This window comes from Opisthocomus hoazin, chromosome 18, assembly GCF_030867145.1.
Source record: "Opisthocomus hoazin isolate bOpiHoa1 chromosome 18, bOpiHoa1.hap1, whole genome shotgun sequence".
Lineage (NCBI taxonomy): Eukaryota > Metazoa > Chordata > Aves > Opisthocomiformes > Opisthocomidae > Opisthocomus > Opisthocomus hoazin.
The window spans coordinates 1,147,308-1,169,699 of NC_134431.1; the positions used below are offsets into that span (position 1 = coordinate 1,147,308).

A 22,392-nucleotide genomic window follows, 5' to 3' on the forward strand; every position below is an offset into this window, starting at 1 on the left:
ATTGTCATTCACCACCAGCTTCACTGCAAACAACTGAAAAAAAAGCTCCCTGTATGGAAAGTAAAGTAAATAAATACGAGCAACCCTCCCCAATGTGTCTTAATGTCCTAAAAAACCTACGCATAGCAACAGAGAACACAGCCTGAATTATTTTATCAGTGAGATTAAATATTATTTGCGGTTTATGTCAATTAATTTCCAAGGTAAGCTTGTGTGCACGCATGCATGTTTTCTTTTCTGTGCTGAGAAGATGCAGGCACAGTGCTGGGACAATCTGGGGAGCTCAGCCCTTCACTGCTGAGAAGCAAGGGACAGGAACGGTGTGGTAACTCCACGCCAGGAGTTAGCCTTCCTATGCAGGTATTTTTTTCATTCCTGACTGGACAGAGGCGGCCATCTGGGTCTTGAGACAGTCTGCCTAGAGGTCAAGGGGGCTTCAAAATAGGCAAACAACAGTGTCTTGACTGGGAGGATGTATGGAAGGCTGGGACCAGGATACAAACTTCGGCAGTTTTTCCTGGAAAGCTGGATCTGAGTGGTGGGTTTGATTCCGTCTCTGGTGAAGCAGAAGAAGACCAAACCGGTGCCCTAGTGTCAGTGATAAGACAGCATCTCTTTGTCCCCAGAAAGGGGAGATGGGCACTGCAGTGCCCACGAGACCCTGCTCTCTCACCCTGCCATCAGCCAGCAAGAGGGGTTTTCTCCCCAGGTTAATGCCTGGGGGAGGTCTTTACAGACATCCCAGGTGCAATGTATGCCTGGGTTACGACAGAGGCACCACGTTTCCTTCCAAACTTGCTCGACAGCCCTTCTTATACTCTGTCCCAAGGAAGCAAAGACTAGACAGGCGGGATGAGTGCAGGTAGAGAATAAGAGGACTTGGTGTTCAGGAGGCATGCTGAGACTCTCCTGGTGGATATCGCAACAGACAGAAAGATGAAACCTGGAAAGATCAGAAGACTGCCCTCCTAGATCCGGTACAATCCCTCTTCACCCTCCTACTACCTCTGTACCACTTGAACCCCAACAATGCAGAGGAAGTGGTTAAAGGAAAGGCACGCGCCCTGGGAAAGCCAAGCAGGAGACAGCTGCTGTTTAGAGAGGGCGGCCACGTACGTCCCTGGACCTCACCTGTCTTCTATACCAAAACATTGTTTTTTTGATTTTTTTGCTGCTGATGGGTACTCAGCTGTGAAAACCAGAGACAGGCGCTCTGTCCAGGAGGTACAGCTAGCGTGCTTCCACCTAACCAAGGAGGCCTCTGTTTTGGAGGCATTGGCTCTTGAAGACAAGGGACGATTCCACATCCCCAACTCAGATATTCCTAAGCTCAGAGATGCCCACGAGGTTGCAGGATGCTGCCAATAGGCCACTGCTCCCAGCACTCAGCAGAACATTAACAATAGATGAGATGCGATGGGTTTGGGTGCTGCAGATGGCCATACAGCAGTAACTGCTTTGACACCATCCAGCGTTGACACCATCCAGCCCTTTCACAGCCCTCTCCACATGAAAACTGAATTCCAGCTACTAGAGAGTTGGGTTAGGTTTGAGCGAGTAATCTAGACACGTAGAGCCTGCAATAGCCATTAGCACAGCCAGTGTCCACAGCTAGTGCTACCTACAGCCATCCATAGCATCAGCATCCATCTGCCCAGTATCCAGCAGCAAAGCTACTGCACTCCTGCTCTAGTGCCACCAGTACTGTTATGAAAGGTAACACTACGTGTCACTCGAGCCACTCGTGTCTCTTGCGACCTAGCATCTGCTAGCAGTGGTCTCAGCACCCCACCTCTAGTGCCCAGCGTCCTGTATCGCCACCAGTAGCTACTTGTTCTGGAAGTATCTGTGCAGCACTACCATCACCCATCACGTCCGTGTCCGTCACCAGCACTCTCAGGGTATCCCGGGGTTCCTCTGGGAACGGTGCCGATCCTGGGACCCCTTGGCACAGAGCGACTCTGATGGGTGGGAGAAACAGTGCCTGGGCTCCAGGCCTCCGCTCACCCAGCAGACTTCTTAAAATAAATGATGCCGTTGAAGCTCTGGAGGAAGAAACATTTTTGTCTGTAATACTGCTTTTGTCTTTGCGTGCTGCTGTTGCACTGAGAAAGCAGTGCTATAATTACCTTTAATTAATATCAGCATCAACGCCCCAAGGAAATGCAAATGAACAATTGTGCCACCAGCACAATTACATTACGCTAACTACCAGCGATCCACCTCCATCATCCCCCTCTTTCTCCCATTCTCAGGAGCAGCTCGCTCACGTCATGGCTGCTGCGTGGCGCGGGAGGGATTGGAGATGATGTGCAGAAGGACACACACTGCTATGAGAGGCAGTGTGACCTCAGGCAAGTGGATTGCAGACCAAGGGGAATGGTGGGGAGCAGGGGTCAAGCTGGGGTCCCTGACCTTCCAGGCAGTGAAGGCACAGGATGCTGGAGGAAGATGCCAAGGGTCCTGCCAGGGTGGTCTGCGTGCTCCCATGCTATTGTTTGCTCAGGGCTGTCCTGCTGATGAACTGATGTCCCTTCCCCACATGATTCAAGACACTTCTGGTGACCTAGGGCCTCAGATGCTCTGCAGCCAAACCTCGCTGGAGAATCAGCTCATGGTTATGGTTCCTCTGAGACTAGGTGTGGGAGAGCAGGGCCACAGACTGCCCTTCCATAGCCCATGTGCTTCTGTTGGACTTGAAGTGTGGCTGGAGAAGACCTTGAAGAGACTGATTTGGCGTTCATGATCCCTGGTATTGCCACCTCAGAGATGACTGCAGCTCAGTGACAGAAAGAGGCAACTCCGAGTAAAGGATCCTATTTCCTGCTGGGGTCCCCAGGCGAAGTCGCTGAGGGTCTCAGCCATGGCTGAGCCGTGGAAAGCACAGCCTGCTCGCGCAGCAGCACGACGTGAAGGGTAGGACGGTCTTTCCCTTCCAGCCAGCCACTCCTGGGGCCACATTTGTGTGGCCACAATCTAAGCAGAGCAGCTCAAGCAGAGCGCTCATGGTAGGAGTTCCTGGGAAGGCGCAGGTGGTGCTGGGATTTAATTTGAGTGAAAATACCGTGAAATGTTGCAGGCTTAAAAAGCATCATTTTGGACTGAGTCTGTGTGAGAAAGGGGTGTCCCTCCCTGGCTGGTCCCTCACCTCCCACTGTAGGGACTTTCTGCTTCTCTTCCAAACTTGAAAGAGCCTCAGCAAACTGCCCATGTCTCCTTCTTGTTAAACCCGAGAAGAAATGAAGTTCTCATGTCAGGGAACCAGCAAATTGACCTGCCTGGTCTTCTCTGTTTCACAGCTGGCTCCATGTTGGATCCAGAGCTCTTGTATGGGACAAAGGCTGCAAGACCAAGTGAAGATCCTGCAAGCACGGCAGGGACATCCACAGGGATGGAGAGGATGAGCAAGTCCGGCACAGGGGCAGTAAGAAGTGGGTGAAGAGCACAGCCAGGCATGCAGGCTCCCAGTGATGGCAAGCACTACTGCATGCACTCTTCCCCTCCTCTTGCTACCATCTCTAACTTGAGTTCCTTCTGCTGCTTAGATTTAGAGACTGTAAGTTCAGGTATAGCCATCGCAAACCTGTGGCCTGCTCTTCTTTATGAAACAGGCCATAGCATCGTTCCACGCAAACCCAGCAACAGAAAAAATGATAATAAATATATGTGTTCTTGTATCTCTAATCTCATAACCATTTCTCTGGATGAAACAAATACATTGAGCTCCTCCAGGTCTCCCAGAAAGAATTAAATTTTGTGTGAAGGATGCTTGGGGCCTGATTTGAGAGCTATCACTGCCTCCCATTCAAGAAAGGAAGACAGGATGGTGTGGAGAGAGTAGAGAGCACAGATGAGATATGGCTGTTCATAAGCGGAGAGATTTGTAGCCAGTATTAAGATTCTGCTGAAGGAGGTACGAATGGAAAAATATGTGTGTGAAAGCACCAGAGGAAACCACTGAGCAAAGGTGGGAAGAGTGGCAAAGTCCTGCTGAACCATGAGAAGCATGTTCTGCTCTCCGAGCCCAGAAGGCCGGCACTCTGCAAGGTCCCTGCACAGGTGACTTGTCAGCAGAAGAGTTGCGTTCGGGCCACGGGAGGAGGGAAACAAGGCTACAGCACATCGCCTGTGCTGTTCCTCTTCCTGCTCTCCCAACAGGAAGGTACCCGGAACACAAAGACAACGCTTGCTCATCCTGCGTGGGATTTATGGAAGCTGAAGTAAGCAAGCAGCTGAGGGAAAAGATCCACCCGTTGTAATCGCTGACTCCTAGAGGGTGTAAAAGACCGATCGAAAACCCACATCACTGTCAGTCAAACTCAGAGACATAGCGGGGACCCAACAGCAACACTCCTCTTCTTGAATTTTGTACAGAGGTGAACCTGGCAAGACCTCCTGGGCATAAGCCTTGGAGCTTGCAAGTACATGAAGGAGAAAGACTTTGAGAGAATGATTTTTAGTGACTGAAATCTGTTACTTTTGAAAGAAATACCTCCCGCCCTTTCAATTAGACCTTATATTCAATTTTGTTTCATTAATTTACTAAATAAACAAACTAGGGCCTGCTCTGCCTGACTAGGGATTGAAGCTTGGGTAGGCCAGCAGCAGCAGAGAGCAGAGGAGAGGACAAAATTCCCTGTGGGGGGAGGTTACCAATTCTTCGCACGGGAGCAGCAGAAAACAGCTCTAAGGTTCCCGGTGGAGGAACGGGAGCCAGAGCTGGGTGGAGCAGAACCGAGCCTCTCCAGTCCACGCAGTGAGATAGTCACACCCGTGGTAACACCCAGCAGGGGAGGTGGATGCTCCTACTGAGGGATGCCGCTAAGAGGTGGGATGGCAAGTTCCTTCCTCGGGGCCCAGATACGGTGGGTGTCTCCAGGGCTGGGTAGCCTGTGGTTGCTGAGGAGGGATTCGCTAACCTGCACTAACGATGCACCTCATAGATAGGAGCTCCTGGGCGTGCCGAGGGCAGTGGTGGGGCATGGCATGCTGGAGGCTCTCTGGGGCATCTGAGTGCTTCTGCAAGAAGAATGCTTCTGTGGCAGTGCCCAGCTGGCAGCGTGAGGGTGTGAGCTGGCAGGGTCCAGTGTGGTGCAGCAGTCCAGAAGATGCTGGTTGTGATGGAAGACCTTCCTGTGAGGGCATGGGGAGAAAGCATGGTGTGGGACAGACCATGCTAGGGTATAAAATAATGAAGGAGAAGGGCAAGTAGGAGGGACCGAGGAGCCTTCATTAGTGTGACATCATGATGTTGAGAATAAAATTGATCCAGACAGCAAGGGACTTCAAGAGAAGAAATTCTTTAATTGCCTTCACACCGATGCCAGGGAGCCGGGCTAATACAGCCTGCTCAGGTATGGACATGAATTTGACCTAGTTGTGCTCCCGAAATCTGGCTAGGAGCACCACATAATTGGAGTGTTAAAATCAGCAAGTGTTAAAATCAACACCTTTGGGGAGGAATGAGGGCGCAAAGAGGGACATTGAATGTCATGGCAGGCAAGGTCAGCTTTCTGAGTCATATCTACCTGTAGAGCTTACAGATCTGTGTCCTAGCAGAGGAAGCAGAAGATGGAGAATCCGTGGGACCTTCCACAAATCACCAGCTCATCCTGGTGAGCCTGACAGCGTGCTCTGCAAGCATCTTTGTCATATGCGTGGAAAAGAGGGGGCCTTGACATGAGGAACTTCAAGGAAGAGACTTGCGCTGAGAACTGTATCATACTATGACTCCAAGATAGACTTGAGGGACATGGTGGCTAAACTGCCGGACATTAGACATCTGTACAAAATGATGGTTAAATGGGGAGGTTAAATGAAGGTTAAAACGAGACTCTGCCTTGATTGGTGAAGGACACTGCAGCAGAAGCAGGGCCTGTGTGTTGCATGGACAGTACCTTACTAGAAAACAGGTTCTTTTCTGGCAGCGCAGTATCTGGGAGGCTGTTGATAAACTGGAGGTGGTTTAGAGAAAAGCCACAAGGACTGCACGAGGTGGCTCATACCACGAACACAAGCAACTTAACTGCAGCCCACTGGTCCTTAAAAGGCTGGCAACAGAGGGCTCTTCAGCGGTGCAGCCACGACCCCGCGTGCACCCCGCGGCAGGCAGCTGAAGATGGTTCAGTCTAGACCACAAGCAAAGAAAGGTTTTATTTTTAACAAAAAAGAGCAATTGGCCACTAGAAGGACTACGCTTCACTCTGAGGATGATGGAGCCCTGGAACAGGCTGCCCAGAGGGGTTGTGGAGTCTCCTTCTCTGGAGATATTCAAGACCCTCCTGGACGCGGTCCTGTGCAGCCTGCTGTGGGTGACCCTGCTTCGGCAGGGGTTGTACTGGGTGACCCACAGAGGTCCCTGCCAACCCCTGCCATGCTGGGATTCTGTGTGACTCTGTGACTGTGGAAAAGGACAGAGGCACATTGACCCAAAGCCAAAGAAGAGCAGATTCCCCCATGCCTACAGCTGTGCTTACGTTCAGCCATGGATTGGCTGTCTCTACTGTCTCTTGCTTTAACCTTCACCTTAACGATCACACAAAGCCACAGGACGCAGGGTTTGATCGCCAGCCAGAACTGAAATGTGGCTACAGAGCAAAGAGAAGGTCAGAGGAGCGGGCTTGGACGCACCTCCTCTGCTGCCCAGCCTGTTCCCTGTGGCTCCACGGTGTCTGTTCTTGCTGCTCTCCCCATCCAGGGAGCTGAGGAGCCTGTTCCTGGTTGGGGTCTGAAGGAGTTTCCTGCTGCAAAGTGCCCATGTTCTGACCACGCTCACTGAGCCCCACAGGAGGAAGACCTGGTCTCCCATGGCAGAGAAGACCTGAACAATCTGCTCCTTGCCCTCCCATTCTGACACTGCTTGTCTGCTGAGGCTAACAAGTCTGGAGAAGAGGAGGCTGAGGGGAGACCTTCTCACTCTCTGCAGCTCCCTGACAGGAGGTTGTAGTGAGGCAGGGGTTGGTCTCTGCTCCCCAGTAACCAGCAACAGGACGAGAGGCAATGGCCTCAGGTTGTGTCAGGGGAGGTTCAGATTGGATATTGGAAAAAATGTCTTTACTGGAAGAGTGGTCAGGCGTTGGACCAGGCTGCCCAGGGCAGTGGGGGAGTCCCCATCCCTGGAGGGGTTCAAAAACTGTGTGGATGTGGCACTTGGGGACATGGTTTAGCAGGCATGGAGGTGTTGGGGTGACGGTTGGACTTGATGATCTTAGAGGTCTTTTCCAACCTTAATGATTCCACGATTCTAAGAGATGAAGGGCAGCATCTCTCTCTGGGGCTGAAGACAACCTGATATGGCCACTCCAAATCTCAGCAAAAAAGTCCCTATACCAGGTCTGCCAAACAACCATTCATGTCAGAAAGCCCAACGTTTGCGTAGCTCCAGCCGAGAAGCCCTTAACCTTGTCCCTTCACTGGCTCTGGCAACCCACTGTGCTCTGGCAAAACTCCTGGCCTGACATCTGGGATAATCTGCATCCCCTAACTGGGTGCCACTGAGGCAGCAATATCTGGACCTTCCCGGGGCAAGTCTCTGCTCTGTGCTTCTCGCCTGAGTCCTGCTCTGATGTGGCCAACGGCCGCATCTCTGCAAAGGATGGAAAAGATGAAGCACGTTGAGAAGCCATCTGTGGCAACCCCACGCCAGGGCAGACCATGCTGGTGCTCGAAGAGAAGAGCCAGCCCAGATCGAGCAGAGGCATGTGTGCGTGCGAACAGCCCTCTGCGCTGCGCGGCTGGCAGTGGGTCGTGCTGTGTTTGACCAGCCCGGCCCTTGGTGCTGGCTGCTGCGCCGAGCTGCGCCGAGCTGCCTGCTGGCACGCCGACAGCCACCGACTGGCACGGCCTCGCGGTGGATCAGCTCGCTGCGGCTCCTCGGGATGCGCTGGGCTGGAGGCTGCGGGTTTGTGCCGGATGAGGGGACGCGCAATGCTGCTCAGGGCTGCTTCGTGTGCCCACCACCGCTGAGCAGCGGTGTCCTCGCTGTGGTGTGGAGGATGCTGTTGCTCTGATAGCAAGAAGAGCTCTGCAGGTGCCTGCCTTTAACAAGATGAGTAATTCCCTTTCAGTCCTTTAATCAGTCACTTTTAATTAGTGTGCCAATTGTTTTTTCCTTAGCAAACAGCTCTTTCAAGCAGGGTTTTTGCTGCATCTGCTAGGATGGGTAAACACTGTTCCTAGAAGGGGCTGTGACTTTGTTCTTCAGCAGGAGGTTCCTCCCATGGATGGTGTAGGACTGGGCTCATGTGCGGAGCATGGTGTAGGTCCTGCTCGTCTCTGGCTCCCACCAGGGATGAGCACTCAGCAAAGAAGCCACTTGCTGCTCTCAGACTTCTGGGTGGCTGTAGAATAGGTGGTCACCCCAACCCAGGATCACTATTTTCCTGACTCCAGTAGTGTTTAGCCACAACTGGCTGTTGCCTCGCTGAAGCTGTGCATCTTCTTGTACATTCAACTTGGAGAAGAAGATACGCCCTTCATCAGCGGCTCCTGCCTGGCTTTGCAGTTCACCTACCAGGCTGACTGAGCTGGACGGTACGACTTCCACACTGCTCTGAGCAGCGTGCAGAGGTAATGGAGAACCTCGCAAGCCCAAGGAGAGATTATGTGCATGCTGCTGGGATGGAGGCATTCCTGCAGGTGCCCCATGCTGGTGGTATTCTGGACACTTCTTTTTCCAGAGGACTGTCTGGAAGAGTCCAAAGACTGGCTTTCCCTTCCTGTAGGCAGAGACATTCTGCTTATCCACATCCCTTTCAGTCTTTCTTTTTCTCTGTTGAAACTTCCTCGGTTTTGTGCTTCTGAGATCTCATGGCAGCGAGTTCCACAGGTGAATTGTACTTGTGGAGAAAGGATCCAACTTTTATAGCTTTCCTTGATGCTTTGTCCTTGTGCAAGGGAGAAGAGTAACCAGAGCAGCAGTTCCCTGTCCTGTTTCCCAGATCTCAGCCCCATAAATCCCTTTTTATTTCTTCCCATGTGAATTTTTTGGACCAGGACAAAGTGCTGCTGCTCAGCCATGAGCCTCCTGCCACGGTGCAGCTGCCCTGGGTGAGACGGGCTGAGCACCATCCCACACCGTGGGGCAGGACCAGCTGAAGGCATGTCTGCCTCTAGCACTGACACCTCCTCTGCCACCCACACGCTCTCTGAATGCTGCTGCATGGTGGCAAGCAATCATCCATCAGCCCCTTGCAATAAAACCAGTGCTGCTCTCCTAGAAGCCACTAAATTCTCCAACTAGAGTTCCCTGCACACATCTACTAAGGTGGCTGTGTTGTCACCTCTGCTCTGGCCTAATGTCCTGCAACCTCTGCCCCTGGCGGAGTGATGGAACTGGGAAACATGGTGGCCAGACACGAGGTCTGGTTCCAATCGATAGGAATACATTGGGTGAAGGGAATGAATCGTGCAGTGACAAATACTGCACGAGAGTCATTCACCTGCCACCTCCATCTCAGGCCAAGCCAGACCCCTGTGTCCAAACTCGTCCTGGCGGGTGGGCATTGTGGGGTGCACAGAGGATCCAGCCTACAGCAAGGGAGGGTATAATGCCACCGAGGTGAAACTATGGAGAAATAGAATTGGAGTGGCAGTGAAATATCTGTTCCCTGGGGGAAAGGACAGAAGAATTTGTGGCGAGTGTGGCACCACTGCTTGGCGTAGGGTTTCGGGTAGGGCAGGGTCAAGCCTCGTCCTGTCAGAAAGAAGGTGTTGAGCTGGGGACATAGTGATGAAGGACATCGTGTCCCAGGCCACGCTGCTTTGCTGTGCCCTGGGTGCCGGAAGTACGGGCATGGATCGGGCAGCTTAGGGATGGGGCAGCAGCCCCCAGAAGAGAAAGCTGCTCTGGATGAGGCTGTTTCCTTGCAGCTCCACCATGATCCTGCACAAGCAGTGTGGTGTGGCACAACCAGCAACTTCTCCATGCAAACCTCTGTGCCATGGGCTCCAGTGCCAGGACTGGGATGAGGCTGCAGCCCTGGTCTTCACAACTTGGGCACAGCTGAGCTGGGTTCGAGGTCTGCCTCGCAGGCAGCCTCTTTGGAGGAGCACGTGGGACAGGTCCTTCCTTTCTCTGGTGAGAGCCACCTCATCCACAGGAGCTTGGAGAAGGGAAGGTCACACTGCAGATGGTACAGCTCCCAGAGACCAGGGCGGGGGACCTGCATACACAGAAACTTTTCCATTTCTGGATAAACTTAGGAAAGAATTGCTTCTTTCAGGCTTTCCTGCAATTAATTTTCTGTTTGGTTTTCCCAAGGAACTGGCATAAGAAAATTGTTTTGGGATCAGCATGACCATTTTTTGGGGGTCTCTAATAAAAACACTTTTTGAGCCTTTTTTGAGCTCCCCCCCCACATATCTACCCAAAAGATCCCAGACCACCATTGTGTGGTCTCTTTCATGGAGAGGCAGTGGTGTCCTCAGCTCTAGAGGCTCCTTCACTCCCGTGGTTCGGGAGCGGGTCTTTCCATGGTGCTTTGCACACAGGCTGTGTGCTTGGCCGCTGGCACCTGTAGGTCATTTAGCCCCACATTCAATGCAAATACCCAGGTGCTCCTTCCCCACTTCATCTCCACGCCCTTGAGCTCCTCCTGAGATCATCCTACATCCCTATTCAACATCCAGCTATTGGGGCAGACGCTGCCAGCCCTGAGCCAGAAGTTTTGCTTTCATTTTCATTTGGATAATGAAGATCTGCCAACCTCAGCCTACGCTTCCGTCGGGTGGGCTCTTCCTTCTCTCCTTGGAGGACCACTGCCCCTCGCTCCCTTGCCCTCCAGAGCAAGGGGAAGCTCTGTCTCTCCGAGGGGCACCCAGCCACTTCCCTTCTCCTGGCCCAGGGTGGGATGTCCAGGCTGGCCTGGCTTCCTGTGAGTCACCAGCAAATCTCAGCTTCCTTCTGCAGGGCTCTGGAACCAGAGCCCTAATTACAGGGCAAGACTAGCGGAAACAAGCTTATTATTTACAAGGCTAATGAAAATTAATCATGCCTCCCCCTCTCTTTCTTGTGGGAACAGTCATCTTAAAGAAAGCAGATTATAAAAGCATTTATGGACGACTGCTGTGCTGCTTTTGGGCACTAACCAGGAGACTGTGTGTGGGCCGGGGGCTTTGTTTGCAGGTCACCTGAAACTCAAGGGTTAAGAGCACCAAGAAATGAAGTGCCGCTTGCTCTCCCCCCTCCCTGTGCAGACCTCCCCTCTGCTGCTGGCCCAGGCTGCTGGCTGAGACAGGGAGCAGATGGAGCCTGTAGCTCCAGCACCGAGCCAGACAGGCTGTGAAGCCCTTTGGTGCTTTTCCAGGCAGCTGCTGCTTCTCCCCAGGCCTGGACCCCATCGGCATCAGCTGTCTTCTTGCAAAGAGGGAGCAGTGTGGGGCGCGGGGCTGGTCCCACCCCAGGGACCCACAGCCTACCCAGCCCAGGAGACAGGGGAGCTCCCGGGGTGGCCCAGCTGCGAGCCCAGTTAGCTCCATGCAGGCAAGCAAGCAGGTCTCAGGAGTCCAGTAGCTCCATGCTCCAGCCCGCTGTGTGCAAAGCCAGATGGAGGAAAACACGTCAAGGAGCAGTTCGTGTTGCGTGGGTCTGGAAAACCAGAGCATCACGTACCCACCGGAGCCACTGGTTCTTGAGCAACTGATGCTAGCCTCTTCTGCAGCAAAAGGACGAACCCTGGTAAGTGCAAAACCTGTCACCCTGCCTCAAACCATCACTGCCACTCAGGGGAAACTGAGGCACGGGATAGGGAACGTCAGTCATGGAGACAGGGAGAGACCCCCAGTCTTCTGAACTCTGCCCAGTGCCAGCTCCTGTGGTCCCCACTGTGGGAAGAGCTCCCAGGGATGTCGTGTTGCGTGCCCTGAGTGCTGAGCTGAGCCCAGAGCTGCCCTGTCCGTCCCCCGTGCTGACCACATCCCCCCTTTTCCAGGCTTACAGATGCCCACAGCCATGAGCAGCCCCCCTCCCCCTGGGGTGGAAGGCAAAGAAGGGGTGCTGGGAGACCATGCCGGGCCACCCCCAGCCAGCTTCAGGGTGGACTGACTGGATTAGGATCTGGGATGGAGGAAGAGGACCAGGCTCCGGAGCCAGGCTGAGGAGCTGTTTCCTGCCCGGCTGGCTGGGCAGCCCCGAGGGAGCGCACTACCCCATCGCTTCGGCGGGCTACCACAACAACTCACTGTTGCTTCGGAGAAGACAGGAAATGAGCAGGAGGTCAATTTTCGATTTCCCAGATGTGTATAACCAGTTTCTAGCAGGCAGCCTGAAAATAAATCTCCATCAGTCTAGTTACCGCTTAATTAACATCGCTAGCTACAACATGAATTCCCCAGCCCAGACAAAGCCGGAGCTCATCCACTATTGATGTACAACAAGATGGAGTCGGGGCTGGGGCACGGCCGGTGGGAATTCTCTAGGCTGAAATTTCCGTCCTGCTGCCCAACATGCTGGGCTGTCCTGCTCAGGCAGGGAAGCTCTGCCTCAGCTTCCCTTGCATTGCTCCGGGACAGGGACAGCTGCTGTGATCTTCCCCAGAGCTGGCTGCTTTGGGGGGCAGTTGGCACAGATGACTAAAAGTAATTTGGTGAAACAGAATCCCAGAATCCCAGAATGGCAGGGGTTGGAAGGGACCTCTGTGGGTCACCCAGCCCAGCCCCCTGCCCAAGCAGGGTCACCCAGAGCAGGCTGCACAGCACCGCGGCCAGGCGGGGCTGGAATATCTCCAGAGAAGGAGACTCCACAGCCTCCCTGGGCAGCCTGGGCCAGGGCTCCAGCACCCTCAGAGGGAAGAAGTTCTTCCTCGCGTTCAGCTGGAGCTTCCTCTGCTTCAGTTTGTGCCCGTTGCCCCTTGTCCTGTCGCTGGGCACCACTGGAAAGAGTTTGGCCCCATCCTCCTGACCCCGACCCTACAGATATTTGGAGGCATTTCTAAGGTCCCCTCTCAGCCTTCTCTTCTCTTCTCCAGGCTGAACAAGCCCAGCTCCCTCAGCCTTTCCTCCTAAGAGAGATGCTCCTGTCCCCTCATGCAGCTGCATGCCCAAACCCCCCCAGACCGGAACCCTGCTGCTCTCTTCAGCTGGCCACCTTCTCTCTTTTTTTTTATGTACTCTCCATTGGTGATTTCTGCTCATACACTGTCTCCTCGCCCTGGTTTGCAAGGAGAGGTAATACTGTCCCCACCCGGTGACCTAGCAAAGGAAGAGCCCATGGGCTGTTAGCATCAGCCCCAGTGAAAAAAGGAAGGAGACAAGATGAAAGAATTAATTTCTACTCCTATCATCACCCCGCCTGGCACTTATCTTCAAAGCACTGTACAAACATTAACTAATTAATCCTCCCAGCGCTCTTGGGAGGAAGAGACATATTAACATAACTCTTCTTTTAGATGCCTGATAAACACAAGGGGTAGATGGCCCAGGAGATACCAGGCAGGCAGACTGGGTAGGTCACGCCGGTTGCTCCGTTCTGCCTGTTGAATGCTGCAGGACCTGCGAGGCAGTGGAAGTGTCCCAGGCAATGAGCCGGCGTGCTCATGGGTTGGAGGGTGGACAGGCATGGAGGAGGTGGAGCGGAGGGCAGGATGGGCAGCGCTGCAGGAATACACCAGAGAGGGTGAAGCGGAAAGGGAGGAGGAAGAGGAGCCGTGTTGTCTGCACAGACAGACAGGTGGACAGACTGCCCTGAAGGCAAATGCTGCGGGATGGGGAGCTCAGCAGCTCCCCTGGAAGGAGGTGAGAAGGGGACCTGCAGGAGCACGTGCAAGGGACACCCCGGAGAGCTGCCCTGGAGCGGAGCAGGGTGGGAGCCAGGACTGACGCTTTGTCACCACAAGACCCTCAGAGTTATTTGTCTCCAGCGGCTTCCCTCCTCCCCTGGAGAAACGCACTACCGAAGCAGGTAGGTGCTGGTGTTTGCTGAAGCACCCCAGGACGACACTGCATAGCAGCAAGGGCAGGGGCTTTTACGCCTGTTCACTGGAAGCCCCCCTCACCCAGGGAGCTCGCCCCAGGGATGCCTGGCACCCCCACCAGCTCTTCCTGCGGTGGGAGAGGTCAAGGGGGCTGGTGCACAGCCAGAAGCCAGGAAAAAATGATTTTAACCTGAGCAGCACTAAAATTAACATTTTTTTAAAGCAACCTGGAAAGTCAAAAGAATTTTATTCGGGCCCAAGCAAGAGCTTTCAATTCCAGCTTTGATGAAGTTTTATCAATATGATAAAATTAGATTAAATGGAAGGAAACTCTGACACTGCTGCTGAGGCATCCTGAAGGAAAGTATTGAGATAAAGCATTCTGACTTTAGCAAGTTCCCCAGAAGACCTAAAAAATTAAAAGGTGGGGGGTTTTCCCACATAAAAAAAAGATTTTGGCTGAAAAATTCCACTTCTCGCAGCTCTCCTGCCTGGTGCAATACAGGGTCATCCTTCAGTCCCTGCCTGAAGCTCAGGCATCCTCCACCACCATCGCCCATGCAGGCGAGACCCCTCGGGCTGGTGATGCCACAGGGCACACGGGCAGCTGCCGGTGCTGATGAAGAACGAAGGGACAGGGGACAGGGTTGGAGATGCTCAGATGGCTGGTCCAGTAGGTATTGGGGCTGGCAAACCCCAGGTCACCCACGGCTCCACAGCCCTTGCAAGCAGACAGCCTGGTGTTAGGAAGAGATGCAGCATTGCTCCCTGAGGCCAGCAGCACGGTTTGGGAGAGGGGCATCACCAGCGGACGACAGGACAGGGAAGCATGAGACCGGCCCCACCAACGTCTACGGCAGATTGGTCTTTGGCACGTCTTGGAGAACCTGCCAAGTCCTCAAGTCCTCTCCACAGCTGATAAATGCTGAGGGGAACCTCCGGGTCCTTCTAGTCCCTTCTGTCACGCGTGGCTTCAAGAGTGAACCCACCCATGCCATCAGCACTGCCTCTTCTGCCATTTTGTATTAAACATCCTAATTACAGCACAGTAGTTCTAATTGCAATTATCTCTCCTTATTCCTGCAATTTATTATTGTTGGAGCATGATCATCCTGGCACTATGAATTCATGAAGCAATAACACAGCGTGGCCTCCTTATCCAAGGTCTGAAGACCTAGTGAGAGCAGAGGGACCACCTCGGCTCCCACATCTGGTCCTGTGGGACCTGGGCTGGAGGATGCCACCCATCTGCACCTGCAATAAGCCCGCAGCCTGGGTTGGGCCAGGATGTTACACAAAGACATCATCATACACCCAGGTATGGCCATGTTTAGCCTCACCTCCTAACCCCCACCCTCTGGCAGTCCTCTGCAATGCTCCTGAGCCATGCGGACCAAGCATCCTGGCTGTGTGCTGATTCCCCTCATTTCTGACCATGACACCCTTTATCCTGCCTGGAACGTAACAAATAGATCAAGCACCTTAATTCTCACTCTGAAAGGCAACGGCTGTCTGCAGTTTCTCAGTGTCTCATCTGAAACATGGAGCCCAGAAGGAAATGCAGCTGCTGTAGCCATGATTTTGAGAGGCCTGGTATGGGCAGGGAGCCGTCTCTCCATTCCTGTTACACGTTGCAGGGGAGAGATGTAAGGACCCCCTGGCACAACAGCCCTGCTCTCCCTGCAGCACCTCCCCACAGCGCTGATTTGTGCTCTTGTCTGAATTTTCAACTTGAACATCTCCGAACATTCGCACCATTTCTTGTGTCCTTGAGCTGAACTCCGTCTCTCCTCTCTCCTCTACTGTTTCCCCAGTAATGCATCAAGAGGTAGCTGTTGCATCCTCCTTCTTTCAACAGTCCAAATGAGCCTGGCAACCTCGGGACTTGCAGGTTGCCTCTGCTCCCTTAGGACTGGCTTCACTGGGATCTTGCATTTAACGCTTCCTCTACTTTCATCCCTAAATCCTTTTCGAGGTCGCTGCATGCCAGGATTCCACTCCCTGCTCCTGCATTCAGCGCTCCTCGCAGCCGGCTGGTGGAAAGGACACTGGCTGCAGCGAAACCTCCGTGCCCAGCGATGCAGATCCATCTGTGGAACGGCCCCATCTGCCACGGGGGCTGGGGGGGCACCGGGCCACCTGCCCACAGCCGGTGCTCCTCCCTGTGCTCTGCATCTCACCTCCTGGGCTTCTCCAGCCGAACTGTTTCAGGGGATCCCCAGGGGTCCGGGATCTCCAAAGTCCAGCCAAGGTCCTGCTGTTTTCTCGGGAGTCGAGTTCGATGGGACCAGTCCAATCGCATCATGGAGAAACTCGCCTGCTGTGTCTGAAATTATAGCTGCTAAATTTTTAAACACAGCAGTATATGGAGGCCAAAAAGAGAGACCAGAGGCTCTTCCCACTTGTCTGCCCGCAGGCCTGGAAAGACACCGTCCATCTGCCTAGGATCCTACAGTCTTTTTCACGGAGTTTTTCTGGAGAGTCAGGGTCTGGGAGACTCGACTCGATAGGGCTGGAGAAAACCTGCCACAGAGCAGGCGGTGCTTTTGGGGTAGCCCTGGACCCATCTCGTACAGACACAGATGCACTGGGTAGAAGAAAATGTTTTTTCTGGTCCCTCTGCATAGAGAGACAGATTTCAGTATAATTAGTTCCCGTTCCCCCAGGGGGCCCCGTACCAATCAAGCACTAATTGAAGGTTTCAGGTCAGCTGCCATTAGCCCAGAGACACCTCGCTATTTCTTCTGCTGTCTTTGCTACGACAGCCCCCGATCGGATCGCCTCCAGCTCTCCCTGCCCCATCAGGGGACGGGGCAAACACCCAGCTGCGGAGAGGACACCCGTGGGCACGGGACCTCAGCGCCCCGTCTTGCCTTCGCCTCTGCTGAGCCAGTGACAGAGGTCGGCTCCTTGCCACTCCGACTCAGAGAGCCCAGAGGATGAGAAAGGGAGCGAAGCTGCTGAATTTATGGGGCAAGCTGCATTCTGCAAGTGGACCCGACTGCTATCCCTGCTCCAGGCAGAGCTGACCCAAAGTTCAAGAAGTGAAGGGAGTCACAAGGACTCTGTTCACCTGGGATGGGCAGGGAGCTTGAAGAAAGCTGAGGGGTCCTGGAAGTCACTTTAGAGGTCGGAAAGCTCCAGATGGGGATCTCCAGATTGGAGAGCTGGACCAAACGTGTCCTTGGGGATGATGCTGGAACCCCTGACAAGAAAGCCCTCATGGTCAGGGCATTTGGGCTCAGGTTTTGGGTCCCTGGGGACGTGCTGTGTCTGAAAAATGTCCCACATACAAGCATCTGCAGGGCCCAGGGAAAGGCAGAAGTCCTGTTGTCCCCAGACAGAGATAGAAAGCATCAACAGTCAGTGCAGGGGCCCTCCTGGTAGAAATACTGACCAGATCTACAACAGCCCCAGAGCAGCACTGAGTGATGGCTGGACATTGCTTACCTCCTACTTAACCCCTTCGTCCCCCGAGCAGTCCACCTTGGCACCACGGGGTTTTTTTTGTAAGGAGGTGGAGGCGGAGGGGTGGGAGAAAGGGGGGGGGAGTCGGCTGATTCAGCCCTACTCTGCTGCCAGATCCGTGCCCAGAGCCGCCTTCGTGCCTGCGGGACCCTGCTGCACCGTAACTCCATGTCCCAGGCCAGCTTGTCCCTGGGTTCATCACCCCCAGCCCTGCTTTCTGCCTGTCTCCCCTGGCACCTGAATCACAGAATGAATCACAGAATCCCAGCATGGCAGGGGTTGGCAGGGCCCTCTGTGGGTCACCCAGCCCAACCCCCTGCCCAAGCAGGGTCACCCAGAGCAGGGGGCACAGCACCGCGGCCAGGCGGGGCTGGAATATCTCCAGAGAAGGAGACTCCACAGCCTCCCTGGGCAGCCTGGGCCAGGGCTCCGGCACCCTCAGAGGGAAGAAGTTCTTCCTCGGGTTCAGCTGGAGCTTCCTCTGCTTCAGTTTGTGCCCGTTGCCCCTTGTCCTGTCGCTGGGCACCACTGAAAAGAGCTTGGCCCCCTCCTCCTGACCCCCACCCTGCAGATATTTATAAGCATTGATATGGTCCCCTCTCAGCCTTCTGTTCTCCAGGCTGAACAAGCCCAGCTCCCTCAGCCTCTCCTCGTAGGAGAGATGCTCCAGTCCCCTCCTCATCCTCGTAGCCCTCCACTGGCCTCTCTCCAGTAGCTCCTCATCTTTCTTGAACTGGGGACCTGCAGTCTCCGGCCGTGACTCTCCGAGCGCCCGATTTGCACACCGTATTCACGCGAATGCCGTTTGTTGTTGCAGAAAAACCCCAGCATTTCTGGCCGTGATGACCACTGTGGGGGTCTGCGCGCTCTGTGCCTCGGAGGCACAAGGGCAGCCCGCGTCGTTGGAAGCTGCAGCTCTGCCTCCAGCTCTCTGCACGCACTCAGCCGGCTGCGGCGTGCGATGGAGCAGCCTGAGCCCGCAGCCCCGTGCACAACGCTCCAGTGCCCGCAGGCAGGGCAGTGCTGCTGGGGATGGAGCAAGAACAGCGGCAGTGGCAGAAAGAGTGGGAACCACAGACTTAACCAAGGGGCAACTTCTATAGCAAATCTTTGGGGGGATGCTACAGGGCAATAGCATGCCCCAGTGCAGGCAGCAGCAAGGGTCTCTGTCCCGTGTGTGCTCTGCAGAGGGGCATAAAGTTCCCCATGGTTTCCCCAGCCGCATCCCCCCCGTCCCCAGGCCACCACCCAGCCCTGAACCTTAGCCAGATGCTGGGGGCCAGCCCCCTGCTCCCAGGGAGGGCAATGGCCTCAGCTCAAGAGATGCACCCACCCATGGGCACGGTGTGGAGGGGATGTGGCGGTGGGTTTGGAGGGGTGGGGGGAACACCCACAGTCTGAGCTTAAACTCCAGCAGCAGAGCGCACCGGTCTGCAACCAACAGGTGCAGGCACTGCCAGTGCAAAGGGGAGGCAACCAGGACTGCAGAGCAAAGCAGCTTAAAATAGGCCGGCAGTAAAAAAGGGAATAACAAGGGCAGAGGCAAGCTGTGGAGACGTTCACTCCGTGACTCACAGGCAACCGAAAAACCGGCATGGGCCAAGGGCTGAGGAGGACCAGCCCTGAAGGGCCGTGCCTTGGCGAGCACCAGGCGGGGAGCTCCCATGCGCTGGGGCTGGGGCTTGACCGGCTGCTGGGAGAGCTGGTCCATGGGTGGTGGCTGTCCTCACCGAGGGGCAGCTGGAGAAGACCCCACCAGGGCCAGGCGCTGCCGCTACCTGTCAGTACAGCGGGCGATTTGGCCCTGAGAAAGCCAAGGCAAGGATGCCCTTGGAGGAAGCTCCAAAAGCCCAGCGCCTGCTCCGCTGGGCAGGCTGGCCAGGCCATGAGCATGCCTGGGGGACACCAGCCGGAGCCCTGCCAGCCCCACCGCCAGCCTGAGTGATGGCCGGGACCCCGCAGCCCCCCGCACAACCCGCTCCCGGCCGCCCCACGCGCCCACGGGGCCGGATGGAGGGTGACGGATGGAGGATGCCAGACCGAGGATGCCAGTAGGACCAGTCCAGTGCCCTGCACCAGACAGCGCCTGGCCAGAGCCACACGTACCTGGGGGGTCTGCCAAGGCCTCCCGCTCTTCCTCCTCCCCGGCCGCAGCCCGCCCGCTCCCCTCGGCGGCTCGGCGGTTGCTACGGAAGGACCGTTGCCAGGAGATGAGCGCTGGATCCGCTGGATCTCCACGGCGGGCATCCCACCCAGCCCCGCCGGCCGGTGGCAGCGGGGACAGGCGGGCAGCGGCTCGCGGGCATCAGGTGAGCACGGCGGGAGCCGGCGGCAGCGAGTGCCGCCCCGCGCAGAGCGCGCGAACACACGCCGGCAGCACGCAGAGGGAGGTGGAGATGGGAGCCACATCGCAGGAGCGATGCCCAGGGCTTTTGGACTTGATGATCTTAGAGGTCTTTTCCAGCCTTAATGATTCTACGATTCCGTGGCTCACCACCCCCCGAGCATCGTCCCTGGGGGTCAGGAAAACACTGCGGCCAGCTCAGCGATGGTCACACACGTGACACCTCCCTTGCCAAAACCAGATCAGGTCTCACAGCAGCCTTGTGACGCTGTGTTTTGCAAAGGTGGGTGCCCACCATCCTGCCAAACCTTTGTCTGAACTTGGTGATGCCGTGCAGCCCCTCCCGGGAGAGCGCGGTCGCTGCTCTGACCGGGAGGCACTCCTGGGCTGCCCTGTTGTGTGCTCAGAGATGAGCTGTCCTGCTGCTCTGCCCTTGCTGGACAGCCCTGGGAAAAACCCCAGTACAAATAATGGGAGAAGCCCAAGGACGGAGAAGAAAACCTGATCCTGCTTGATCCCCCCGAGAGGTGGTTTGGGATCCAGATTACCAGAAAGTGCTGGTTTTTACCCCATGAGCTTAGATCTTAACTCTCTGGTCTGGTGCAGCACGGGAGTGCCCCAGCAGGTTCTAAGAGGAGAAAGAGAAGGATAAAAACAAGCAGGGGTGGCAGGACAGCCCTTTCCTGGTGATACACCCTGTGCTCTCATCTTCTGGCAGCCTGCGAAGTTCCTCGCCAAGCAGAGTGTGACGAAACCTGAAATCCTGACTCTTTCTGAAGAAAAATCCAAGCAGAAAGAACCTAATGCTGACCGCAAGCAAGCAGGCTCCAGGCACCCATGGCCCTTTCAAGGGAGCTGTGGGATTTCTGTCCCTCCAGCAGGTCACTTTTAAGCAGCTCGATCCCATTCTTGCCACTTCCTCAGATGAAGCACACACATCTCCACCGGTGAGCGGGATGAGCCGCAGCCACGGTCCCCAGCCGCCAGCCAGACCCACGGGACCACCGCACCCGCCCTGGGTCCCCCGGCGCAAGGCACAGCCCCCGAGGGGGTCTCTGCAGCAGCAGCAGCGCTCGTTCTCACGCCGGCTCTGTCCCATCTGGAAGGGGACGTGGGAAAATGAGCCCCTTGCCAGCGTAGCCTGTGGTTCAGAGCTCTCCATCAAGGACTTGGGGTGGCTGAAGTCACCCATCTAACCTGCTCAGCCCAGCGTGATGCCCTGGGTGCCCGGCTGGCAGCAACGCCTCATGCAAAGAGCTAAGAACAACCACCCCCTCTTCTCAGAGAGGGAAACCCAGGCTCAGCAGCACACCCAGGCGTGCTTTGCAGGGCTGCTAGTAGGTGTCCAGCTTCCCAGCTCTCTCACTGTCCTGTCTGGTTGAGTAATCCAACTGTCAACCCAGCAAGCCAGAGAACTCTGCTTCAGTCTGTTGTACGGCAAGAAACAGGAGAAAAGAAGTCTCCCAGAACACTGATCCTAGCATGGGGCTGTGGGGTCCACCAGCACTGGGTCTGTGAGCCCCCTCGTTGGCTCCGCAGCAGGCCCTGGAGAGCCGGGCATGTCTGCAGGTCACAGTGGAGCAGAGACGGGAGCAAATCACACAGAATCACAGAATCACAGAATAGTAGGGGTTGGAAGGGACCTCTGTGGGTCATCTAGTCCAACCCTCCTGCCCAAGCAGGGTCACCCAGAGCAGGCTGCACAGGACCTTGTCCAGGCGGGTCTTGAATATCTCCAGAGAAGGAGACTCCACAACCTCCCTGGGCAGCCTGGGCCAGGGCTCCGTCACCCTCAGAGGGAAGAAGTTCTTCCTCATGTTCAGCTGGAACTTCCTGTGCCTCAGTTTGTGCCCGTTGCCCCTTGTCCTGTCGCTGGGCACCACTGAAAAGAGCTTGGCCCCGTCCTCCTGACACCCACCCTTCAGATATTTGTAGGCATTTCTAAGGTCCCCTCTCAGCCTCCTCTTCTTCAGGCTGAACAAGCCCAGTTCCCTCAACCTCTCCTCGTAGGGGAGATGTTCCAGTCCCCTCATCATCCTCGTAGCCCTCCGCTGGACTCTCTCCAGCAGCTCCTCATCTTTCTTGAACTGGGGAGCCCAGAACTGGACACAGGACTCCAGGTGAGGCCTCACTAGGGCAGTGTAGAGGGGAAGGAGAACCTCCCTCGCCCTGCTGGCCACACTCTTCTTGATGCACCCCAGGATCCCATTGGCTTTCTTGGCAGCCAGGGCACACTGCTGGCTCATGGTTAACCTGTCGTCCACCAGCACACCCAGGTCCCTCTCCACAGAGCTGCTCTCCAGCAGGTCCACCCCCAGCCTGTCCTGGTGCCTGGGGTTGTTCCTCCCCAGGGGCAGGACCCTGCATTTGGCTTTGTTGAACCTCATCAGGTTCCTCTCTGCCCAACTCTCCAGCCTGTCCAGGTCACGCTGAATGGCAGATTCGGGAGGCTGAGGAAAGCCCAGGGTTCTGCGACAGACAAGGATCTCAGCGCGACCTACACCAGGACAGCAACGTGGAGGGGGGATGGGAGCAGACCTCTGCGGACTGTGGAGCCTTTCGTGCTTTGGGATCACCCCTGGCCGGTCAGCGGTCCCCAGCCCCGGCACGGCAGCCCCTTGCTGTCCCACTGCCGGATGCCCACGAGACCCCAGCCTGCTGGCAGCCAGC

General features: G+C 55.5%; 1 protein-coding gene across 5 annotated transcripts in view; it reads right to left on the bottom strand.

Moving 5' to 3' along the window:
- Positions 1-22,392, bottom strand: part of DLGAP4 (DLG associated protein 4) — a 189,482-nt gene that overhangs the window by 87,565 nt on the left and 79,525 nt on the right. The gene's annotated exons all lie outside the window — the stretch shown is intronic.